Here is a 12007-nt window from a genome sequence, read left to right as displayed (position 1 = left end):
CAAGGTTGTAAGTTTGAGTTTAGTGTTGACACCAAATACACTAAAGCATGGAGGAGGTTCTACTGTATATGTACTGTACAGAGTAAACCCCTCAAGTGAGACCTCTTTACCCCTCAAATACGTTAATATCGTATTCAAGGGATTAGATCATCGTATTCAAAGGGTTAAAAGATCATAGGGATTAACCGATCGTACTCCAGGGATTAACTCATGGAACTTCAGTGGTTAATACCTGTTAATGGACTATTCCATTGTAATCAAGGGGATGGCATAGTGCAAACGAAGTTAACGTCAGTTTCAGTACAACCGCACCTGAATATGACAAGGTTAGGTTTGTGACCCTTCATGACACGACCATCAACAAAGAGGCGGCAATAAGGCAAGAGAGAGGTCCTACATGGGGGTGTCAGTGAGCTTATTGAGTGGTCACAACAGAGGCGTGTACTGGATGACCATGAACCATTTTCTTCAGGGACAAAGACAATAAATAGAGCCCAGCACTGTGCTACATATTGCCAGAGCAGAAGTCAGTCATTACTGCCATCGTGAGTAATGACACTATGGTCCAATTATTATTATTATTATTATTATTATTATTATTATTATTATTACAATATCATTACTCTCATTTGCTTAAATATTGTCATCATCATCATCATCATCATCATCATCGCCCCCCACAACCACACCATCATCCACACCTAGGCAAGAGGTTGCACAAATAACCTCCTCGACACAACAGTTTCACGACGGCTCCAGCAGCCAGTGAAAGGGTCGGGTGCCATGCTTGGTCTCTCAACTGCAAGCTGCTAAGACTTTTTCTACTCCCCATATTGGACTGGCGGGGTTAATGAGGCAGTAAGAGGCAGATAAGAGCAGAGGAACGGTGCCTCGGGGATCGAATGTGCCGAAGATCTTGGCTGTGTGGAGGTCAGGAGGTCGGGCAGGTATTTTCCTCCTCATGAGTGCCGGCAGGTGTTGTGTGATGGACCCTCAGGGGAAGGTCTATCAACACTTAAGTTTTCCTGGATTAAGACACCAACGTATCTGTGGTGTTAATCCGTATTTTACTTACAAATATTAATGCATCAAATAGTTACGATAATTGTACAACTATACTATATTCATTTATCGAGAAATAAAATTGTTCCTATTCGTATACAAATTAAATTTCAAAGTATTATTGCATTATACTATCAGCCCTAACACGCAGAACATACAAATGCATCAGTATAGTGAGTTTGTACCGCCCTGTATTTTACACTTTTTTATTGCTGTAATTACAGTGATATATAAGCTAACTGCCACGGATCTGTCAATACGAATGCAATATTACCAAACAAAACAAAAGTGCACAACGATAGTTACTTCAGTGATGATGACAAAAATCTGGGAGAGAATATGAACACTATATAAGCACCATATAAACACTATATTAAAATTATATAAACACTATATTAGCACTATATTAGCACTATTTTAACACTATATAAAATAAATGTACGATAATGTTAATGACACACGTTACGGCCAATATACTGTACAGTGAGTCAGATTCATCACCACAATATATATGTATCACGATAATTCTGTAATTTTGTCAACATGAATGAAATGTTAAGTTCATTTTTCTGAGGCAAAGTAAAGAGTAATGCAGCCGTACAATACAGCCTACCTCAGCCGGTGACTGGTGAGGCACTGGGCAGATTAAGAGGTCATGATCAAATACAAAACTCTAGTAAGAAAAGTAAAGCCGGTACACAGTGTCCACTATAATACTGACTACAGGTAAAAAATTTGATGAACATCTGAACAAATGGCCAGATTATATATAGGCAACCGAAGTAAATAAATAAGTAACCTGAGAGTGTCTCGTTTGTGTCTGGGGGACCCTTAGTCCACACTGCTGGGAATGGGTACCTTACTGTAGTGTAGTGTAGTGTAGTGTAGTGTAGTGTAGAGTAGTGTAGTGTAGTGTGTAGTGTAGTGTAGTGTAGTGTAGTGTAGAGTAGTGTAGTGTAGTGTAGTGTAGTGTAGAGTAGTGTAGTGTAGTGTAGTGTAGTGTAGTGTAGTGTAGTGTAGTGTAGTGTAGTGTAGTGTAGTGTAGAGTAGTGTAGTGTAGTGTAGTGTAGTGTAGTGGTATATCCTTGTGTACCTTCAAAATCTATTACTTTAAACGAAATGTGTGTGTGTGTGTGTGTGTGTGTGTGTGTGTGTGTGTGTGTGTGTGTGTGTGTGTGTGTGTGTGTGTGTGTGTGAAAAAGAGAGGGAGGGAGACCCGGACACAACAAAGCCAAGACTGCCCATTGTTCTCGACGAGGACGATGATGACCCAGCGAGCAGAATTACCTGGTAAATTACCCTTCAAAAAAGAGAGAGGAAGAGAGAGAAAAGGTCGTTTAAACTCCATTAAAATTAACCTGGAAGCAGATAATTTGTGCCGACGATATATCATGAAAAATAATATAAATCGTACGCAAATATAAAAAGCACTAAATTAAAAAAAAAGGGGAGGGGGAGGGGGGGTATGCAAAATGGAAAGGACGCCCGCGAGGATTTTTTTTGTTTAGAGAAATTATAAGTAATTCATTCATTTGTACACATCAAGTGACTTGGCGTATGAAGGTCGTACAACACCGAGAAGTATGTAAATAATCTATTACTCAGGAGACGACGAAACAAAGATGAGATATTATGATTCAATGAGAGCCAGTTTGGCTCTCTCTCTCTCTCTCTCTCTCTCTCTCTCTCTCTCTCTCTCTCTCTCTCTCTCTCTCTCTCTCTCTCTTAATTCTTGAAGAGACATCATATTGTAATTTTCTATGTCAATATTCGACTTAATGAAAGGCTTAATTTTTAATCATTAACAGGTAGGAAATTAATTCCATTCGAGGTCTGTGATAATTATGAAGCATAAATTAGTTAGGAAATGAATTTGAACATTTTTGTTCCTCGTTGATATTAAAAAAAAAGGAGGAATGATATTTACGCTCGGTACATAAGTCATCATTTTCATCAAGTTTGCAGCTTATTAAGTCATTAAATCGCACCAAGTCCACCCGCTCGGGACATTAAACGAGCGAAAAAAAACTAGATGAAAATTATAAGAGAAATTAATAAAAATGAAATATGCATCTCTATAGCTGACGATACGACAACGATCCACAGCAAGAAATATATATATATATATATATATATATATATATATATATATATATATATATATATATATATATATATATATATATATATATATATATATATATATATATACAAAGGTGATGGCCTCAGTTTGTGGCTCACGGGTGAAGACTACACGACAGTAGGAGAACTTGTTGGTTATGTTTATTTTTTGGTACGAGAGAATATAATAATTGATATCTCAGTTTCTCATGACAACTCTCTCTCTCTCTCTCTCTCTCTCTCTCTCTCTCTCTCATTCCTTCCCAAACCATCCCTCGCCCATAGTAACTCTCTCACAACACCTCCCTCTCCAACAGAAACTCTCATGGCCTCTCTTACCGCCAACCACAGTCAGCTCACACTCACTACTCCTGCAGGTTCTTCTCATCCCTCCTCCCTCCTCCATCCCCATGACCACCCCACTCTCAAGTCACCCTCGGGTATCCTGTAAGGACGGCCTGTGGACTTTCAGAAGTTGCTAGACCCGTGGCAGCTGCGGGTCGTTTATCAAGGGTCGCGACACAAAGAGATCATTACCCCCCACCTCTAAGACCTGCCTGAGGGTGCTGAAGAGAGAAGTGTGGCTATCAAGCCGGTGTGGTCGGCTCCTTGTGCCTAGATGAACGGTGTCGTCTATCAATGTGTCAAGGAGGAAAGCTACACATTGTATACCGGGAGCAGACAGGAGGAGAAGCTAAAGAAACAAGGCTCTGTTATGTCTAACTTAATACTGGATGCTCGTTGATGCTTACAGAGGCATTCTATGATTTATAATTCCACAAAAAACACATGTTGAATTTTATAAGATCTGAGTGCTACAGTAAAACATGAAAGCTAATCACGAAAGAAACACATAATATGATGATGGCTTGTAATACTAAGAAGCTTATTATTATAATTATTATTACAAGTGCAGTGAAGCTTGCTGGAAACGCGTCCAGCTCCAGCAACACAGAACACGGAAAAAAGGAAAGGAAAAACAATTGAGGCATAAAATATATGGAGTCATAAATGAAAATATTAAAATATACATTAGAAATGGCCACTCAGTTGTACACCAACAAGAGTTACCGAGCACAACTGATTCCTAAGTAGAGTAGGAGATATATATATATATATATATATATATATATATATATATATATATATATATATATATATATATATATATATATATATATATATATATATATATATATATATTTGAAATTGAGTATGAATATTTCCATATGAATATGTATACACGCGGACAGTCCAACACACACAACCACCAACATGTTTGTAACTAATGTTTTATGGTGAAGCTCTACAGAGGAGTCCTGTGTAAATGCACCTAACCACCTGTTATTGCTACACTCATGAACGAATGACGCGCCATGAACACAACACAAAGAGTAAAATAAACACAACACACTTATCGACACGGAACTCTATAACCCAGAATAACACAACACTGTTCACATCGTCCACGGTAATGGATAAGTAAAGTTAAAGGAAGAATACTTCACACAGTCAATATCGGCATTGTTCCCGAGGTGGAGTTAACAGTGAACACCTTCCTGGTCCAGTATAAATTGTCGCCAGGGAAGGAGAGTCGCTGCTCACTCTCGACACTTCTTATGGCAGATGTGAACTAGCGTGCCAAGAGCGAGGATAAGGGCGGAGGAAGTCACAACAAATGCTTTATACTTGATATGATCACAAGAGATGTTCTCACACTCTCGCTGTTCTCATTTCCTGAGTTCCCTGTTTTTCTCTTTCATCTTCTAATTCAATTTCTTCATTCTGTATCTTCGAGTTGATTGATCTTTTCATATACTAGAAGAATATTTACGTCTTTGTACCGACTCTAACTCACCTAAGAATGCCTTCCTTCCTTCTTCTCCTTCCCTTACAACCTTTGTCTCCCTCCCCCCCATCTCGCTACAAACATATCCTCCCTCCCTCCCTCCCTCCCTAATCTTCCCCTCATTTCTAGAAAAAAAAATCGTCCCCAATTTCTCCTCTCACTTTCTTTCCATTCCACAAGACCTTCCCTTTCCCTTCTTCACCTCTTACTTCCACCTTTACCTAACCATTCCATCATCCCTCTCCAGCCAGTGCCCCCTCTCTTTCTCTCTCTCCTCTACACCGTGATCTTATTTTATCTCCTCTTATTTCTCCTTCTTTCTACTTATCTTTCCTCTCTCCCTTAATCATTTCTTTCTCCCTCCGCTTCATCCCCACTCCTCCCTCCTCCTTCCTCTGTAACAGATTCTTCTTCCCTTCCTCTTCACTTCCGTCTTCCTCTACACCTCTGTCACTTTTCATCTCCATTTACCTCTTCCTTTTTCTTTCTGAATTTTCTTTATTTTTTCCCCCAATCCATCTCTCTCATCCCTTCCCTTCGCTCCACCTTCCCCCACTTCTCCTTTCCTCACCTGCCTCACCCCCACCCCCTCTACCCACCTTCACCTGAACAAAGTGAACACAATAAGGCTCTCAGGGAGGTAATTGTACCTACTGAGAGACACCCCTCCACAACACCGTTCCTATAATCCCCCCTGGCTCAACCTCCTCCCACTGTGCCACTCTGTGTACTTCTCTGCCAGTTCGTCCCTCAATTCTTACACGTGTCAGAGAGAAGCTTCCGAAATCCAGAAAATTTTTAAATATGCGAGGAGATGCATACAGTAAGTAAGCAAGCAAGTAAACACACACACACACACACACACTTGCGACTGTCGCCATCTGTGTTGCTCTGAGCTGCGATGTATGGCGTGATAACTGTTTCACCGAGAGGACGAGTCTAAACTGAACGATAAGAGCGATGAGGTAGCTGTTGAGACACATATTCTAATAACTGATCTCGTTGTCTTGTGAATAATAATAATAATAATAATAATCGTCATCATCATCATCATCATCGTTATAACAACAATAGCCACAGTCTTACACGTCTATCCACTCTCCATTCGACCGCACCAACGCACCAAGTCTCCTATCCATGCTATTGTCACACGTAAATTGAAAATCCGCCATCCCATTTCTCCCACAAAAACTACTAATTAATCGCAAACATTGTCCACCTTTAGGGGAAAAAAATAATAACTACGAATAATTCTCAGTCATTAAAAACATAAAAAAATAAATAAATAAAAACATTTGACCTTCCAATAAAGTGTCTGTTGGTCAAGGCTGGTAAAACGTTCGCTAATTTCTCGACATGTTGACAGTAACTCCACAAGACTCCACAAGACAGGTACCAGATCGGGAGGGAAGGAACAGCGTCTCTCTCATCACACGCTAATTCAAGACCAACTACACAAACACTACAGACTACATGTACACGCCCATAACCCCCCCTACACACACACACACACTACAACACACATGCACACACCCCCACACACACACCTGCCTCGGGGGAACATCATTATATCATAGTTGCATTGGCAGCTGTGTAGTGACAGGTGTAGATAATTAATAAAAAAGGTGTGTTATATATGAATATATCTATAAGACAGGTGTGGATATATCTATAAGACAGGTGTGGTGGCAGGTGTGGACATATCTATAAGACAGGTGTTCTGGCAGGTGTGGATATATCTAGAAGACAGGTGTGGTGGCAGGTGTGGACATATATATACGACAGGTGTGATGGCAGGTGTGGATATATCTATAAGACAGGTGTGATAGCAGGTGTGGACATATCTATAAGATAGACTTAGTAACAGGTGTGGACATATCTATAGACAGGTGTGATGGCAGGTGTGGATATATCTATAGACAGGTGTGGACAGGTGTTAGGGTGGGAGGTGGGTTGTTATCACTGAATGACTGACACACCACCACGAAACTTTCCTCCAGTATAGATCCTCTGGGCGTCTTACCTCTCTCTCTCTCTCTCTCTCTCTCTCTCTCTCTCTCTGTCTCTCTCTCTGTCTCTACTCTCTCTCTCTCTCTCTCTCTCTCTCTCTCTCTCTCTCTCTCTCTCTCTCTCTCTCTCTCTCTCGACGTCTTCCTCCATATCTATAAAATACTTTCTTCTATTTTGAGTGCACGCGTATATTCCTCAGTGTGTGTGTGTGTGTGTGTGTGTGTGTGTGTGTGTGTGTGTGTGTGTGTGTGTGTGTGTGTGTGTGTGTGTGTGTGTGTGTCTCACCGCCAAAAAATGTTCTCTCTCTCTTAATTTCTATTTATTAATGACTAGTGTATGAATTAGCCTTCAATACGCACTTAAAAGCTTTATAGTTATTACAGTGCAGTAACTTATAACATCAACATCACGGACCTAACCTAACCTAGCCTAGCCTAGCCTAGCCGAGCCTAACCTAACCAAACCTAACCTAACCTAACCACCTGTCACTCCATCTTTGTACTTCTCTCCTAATTTCTTATATTTAACATTCTCTCTCTACCTTCTACCATTTCCTCTTCTCATTATTCACTATGTTTCTCCTCCTCCCCCTCTCGTCTTCTTGCTAATTTATGCTGGTGTTTCCCTCCTCCTTCGCGCCTTGATACAGCGTTTCCTACTTCCCTCATTTTCTGTTGAGGATTCTAACCCTTAGCCTTTACTGTCAACTTTCTCTTCCCCTCTCTTACTCCTTTTGTTCTCCTATCATAACTTCTTCCACTTTTTCATTTGTTTTTATTTGTTTTTTATTCTCTCTCATCTCTACCCCATTCCTTCGTAACCCGTATATATGTAGGTCTCCTGTCTCATCTGGGCTCTCTCTCTCTCTCTCTCTCTCTCTCTCTCTCTCTCTCTCTCTCTCTCTCTCTCTCTCTCTCTCACCTAGCATTATGTCATATATCCCCTGGTCTTATAGGGAGCATCAGTTATAATTGCACAAACATAATATACACACATGGAAATATATCTGGGTGTGGGTATACAGCGAAATTATGACGGAATATGTTAGAAACCTCTTTTTAACGCATTATAATACTTCACACACACACACACACACACACACACACACACACACACACACACACACACACACACACACACACACACACACACACACACACACACACTGTCGCTCATCCCCTTCTCTTTATTCGGTGAGTGTAACGCCCAAATTTCGACAGCGGGTGAACTAATCGTTTTCCAATTTTGCCTCGCCGTTCTCCATGTAGGAAGTGATGTAATGAATCCGCTAAATCTCTAACACCTGCCCCCGCCTCTCCTGTCTGCACGCAAGAGGGGGCCCCTGCCTGCCAAGCACTCGCCACTTTTTCTCTTAGTGTGTGTGTGGGGGGGGGGGGTTAAAAGAGTGTTCTCCAACTTATATGTGAGGAGGGAACATGCAGGAGGTTATAGACTCTGGGTAAATATATCCAAGAGATCACCTGACAACTTTCATCCAACTGAGTCTACTTCACAGTGTGGGTAAGGGGGACGGGGTGCAGCTCCCACTATGAGGTAAACAAGAAATGTTCTCACAGTTTATAAGAGGCAGGAGATACACTTTGGACAACACATTAAGCGTGGAAGTTATTTTATTAACTACTCACTACCGTAACAGTAAGTGTGAAAAAGAGGACACGATAACCTGCACTAGACAAAATACATAGAAATCGTCTTGGCAAGTTATCTTACTCACAACCACGGATTATAAACTTGAAGTTGGTGGCGTTATTTTTGTATATATAATCAAATTGAAATCTTCAACTTGTGTTATATTGAAATTCATTTGGTGGAGACAACGAGGAGATACGTGCAGCAGCTGTCGTGCAGGACGGCTCAGATACTAAGATAAGTCAACTAGCAAAGTGATGCAGCAGTGCAGTTTATACCGCTAAAACATTATACACAACCTGGAGTTCAGAGGGTGGTCGGTGTCATGTTTTAGCAAGAAATAAAATGTAGAAGTTATCAATAAAACACCGTTTGGGGAAGTAAATTAAAAGTTTAGCCAACTTTGTGAATACATTACAGTGAGGGAGGCCAGTACCCGGATTCACAAAGGTCTACACGATGAATATTCCTCGTAACTGAAGATGTAAGCGAGCACCTAACAAGTCCACTTCAGCCAAAGCTCAGAAAAATCATTAAAAAAATCACACCAAAATTACACTTGATACTCTACCTTACCGAGATACAGTTATTTAATACCAGTTAGGTGATAGAATGATGCGAGAGGATCTTTTGGAAGAGATCCTGGACCTTAATTATCCCCCAAATTGTGTTAAAGTGAACTAATCTAATTAAGGTAGAGATTCAGTGTAATTTTCATGCTTTTGAGAATGTTATTTTTGTTTTATCTCAAGTCATTCAATTACTTGTATTTTTACGTCTTCTGTTGCAAGGAAAAGTTATTATATGGTCCCCTGTAAATTCAGTTCCGTATTAGCAACGCACCTGCAACATTTTGTCTGGGGTCTGCCAGGTAATGATGGTGTGATTTGCATATAACAGAAATAAAGAGAAAATTATCTGCCATCAATATCCACAAATGGCCATACTTGTTGTAGATGTCAGTTCAGTCAGTTCACCAGCTTCACTTGGACCAATAATGTGACCCATATTTGGAACAAAATTATTGACAACATTCTACCAATTTTATTTTTTATATATCTCTTCTTATGTCCAATCATGAATATGTAAGGGACATCATGTATGCTACCCCTGTTTGTCCTTCCGTTCTGTCGAAAGTACTGTACGTCCATATGTAGTTACGAGATGACCTTTCTGGTGACACTCCACATACACCAGCAGCCTCAAGTGTACATCAAGCTCATTCTGACCTATATAATGAAATTTTTATTAAATCTACTTTAATCTTTTGTTTTAACTCCATGTTAAAGTCACTGTCAGGGGTTTAACCTTTCTGGTCCGGACACATTTTTCTGGTTAATATTAACTCTTTATTTGTAAGTTTTGTAACTTATTATACACTCCTCCTTTCACATATAATTCACGACTCATTTCCAAATAAAATGATATTATATAGTGTATTACCAGTGTGATTTTTACCTTAACCAGGAAAAAAATTAAAGACAAAAGTTCAGTTTACACCCCTCAACCGAATTACAAGGTGGTGTAGGAGTGGGTCAGAGCTGAGTTGAGCCTCCCGGGTGACCTACGGTGTACAAGACCGGATTGTCTACGCTGGACTGATAACTCAACAGCTCCTGAAAATTGCTCATCTTTCTCACCTACTGGACACAACATGGCGTGACCTTTATATTAGTCTTTTCACTGTAACACAACACCTCCTACCCTGGTTAAATGCATCAAAGATCATTACCCCATCATTTCGTAAAACACAACTCTGCTCCAGCACCATAATCAACATTCTCTCTACATATTCACCTCCTCTTTTTATTTCTACTTACACCTCTTGTCTCAACACCGCCAGTCCATCCTCCCTACCATCTACCTCCTCACCCTAGTCTCTCTTTACTACAACACCACAACTCTTTCATCTTCTTAATCCTGTCACAACATACAACCCACACAACCCACATTTAAGCTTTGTCCTCTTCATAAAATTCCAAATTATTATGTTTCCCATAATCGTCACATTTACCCAGAAAGGAACACTGGTAGCAACTCGCCTGTATGTGTGTAAAATTTCCCTTCCCAGGCTTCCTTGTTCTTCACTCTGTGTCCCTCTTCTTCTTTAAAACAGAGATTTCCCTCTGCTCCCCTTCCTCACACCATCGCTTTGTCTCCCCTCACCCTTGCTCCGTCCCCTCGCTCCCACAATAAAACTTTACCGCGGGTACAATTACTCATGTATGGCATATATTTCTTGCGTCTAGTGTACACAAATTTGACTCATTCTCCGCGATAGGAGCGTGTGCCCTCAGTCACCTCTCCTCCGTCCTCCCTTTATCCATTTCTCTCTCTCTCTCTCTCTCTCTCTCTCTCTCTCTCTCTCTCTCTCTCTCTCTCTCTCCTCTCCTCCTTCTCTTCCATTCTTTGTTTGTAACTCTCTGTCTGTTTCTCTCTCTCCCTCCTCCTTTCTATCTCCCTTTTCTCTTATTCCTCCATTACGATATCCTCTATCCTAGTGTTCCTCATTTCCTCGCACCCCTCTCAGCCACCACCAGGGCATAACATTTAACACAGGTGTGCAGGTGTGTTTGTGGTGTAGGTGATGTAGGTGGTGTTGGTTGTACAGGTGTGAGTGGTGTTGGGTGTGCAGGTGTGCAGGTGATGTTGTGGTGTGTGATGGTGGTGTTGGTTGTGCAGGTGTGCAGGGTGTGTGGTGTGGTTGTGTGTGCAAGTGGAGTTGGTGGTGCAGGTATGCAAACACAGCTGGTGGTGTAGGTGGTGTTGGTGGTATAGGTATACAGGTGGTGTAGGTGGTGTTGGTGGTGCAGGTGGTGTAGGTGGTGTTGGTGGTGCAGGTGTGTTGGTGGTGTTGGTGGTGCAGGTGTCAAGATTAATCATTACAAAACACACACACACACACACACACACACACACACACACACACACACACACACATTTATATATACATCGTTAATACACACTTCACCAGGTAAACATACATTCAGGATGATGACTGTACTTGGTCCCCGTCACACCCTTTTATTATGTCTAATAAGTACGGTATATATTTTACGTGTGTGTGTGTGTGTGTGTGTGTGTGTGTGTGTGTGTGTGTGTGTGTGTGTGTGTGTACAGACAGAAAACGTATGCAGGCGTGTAATAATTGACATGAAAGGGGAATATGAATAATTGGTATGGACAGAAAAATAAACTGTAGGAGAGAGAAGTGATCACTCCACCAACCTTTCTTATTGTCTTTATAAATCACATTAAAAGTAAGAACTTGTAAAATTTATTACTGAATTTCATTTAAAACTAAATTAAGTTAGG

Source organism: Homarus americanus, unplaced genomic scaffold (assembly GCF_018991925.1).
Source record: "Homarus americanus isolate GMGI-L3 unplaced genomic scaffold, GMGI_Hamer_2.0 scaffold33468, whole genome shotgun sequence".
NCBI classification, from domain to species: Eukaryota; Metazoa; Arthropoda; class Malacostraca; order Decapoda; family Nephropidae; genus Homarus; species Homarus americanus.
Note: the sequence above shows the minus strand (reverse complement) of the source record.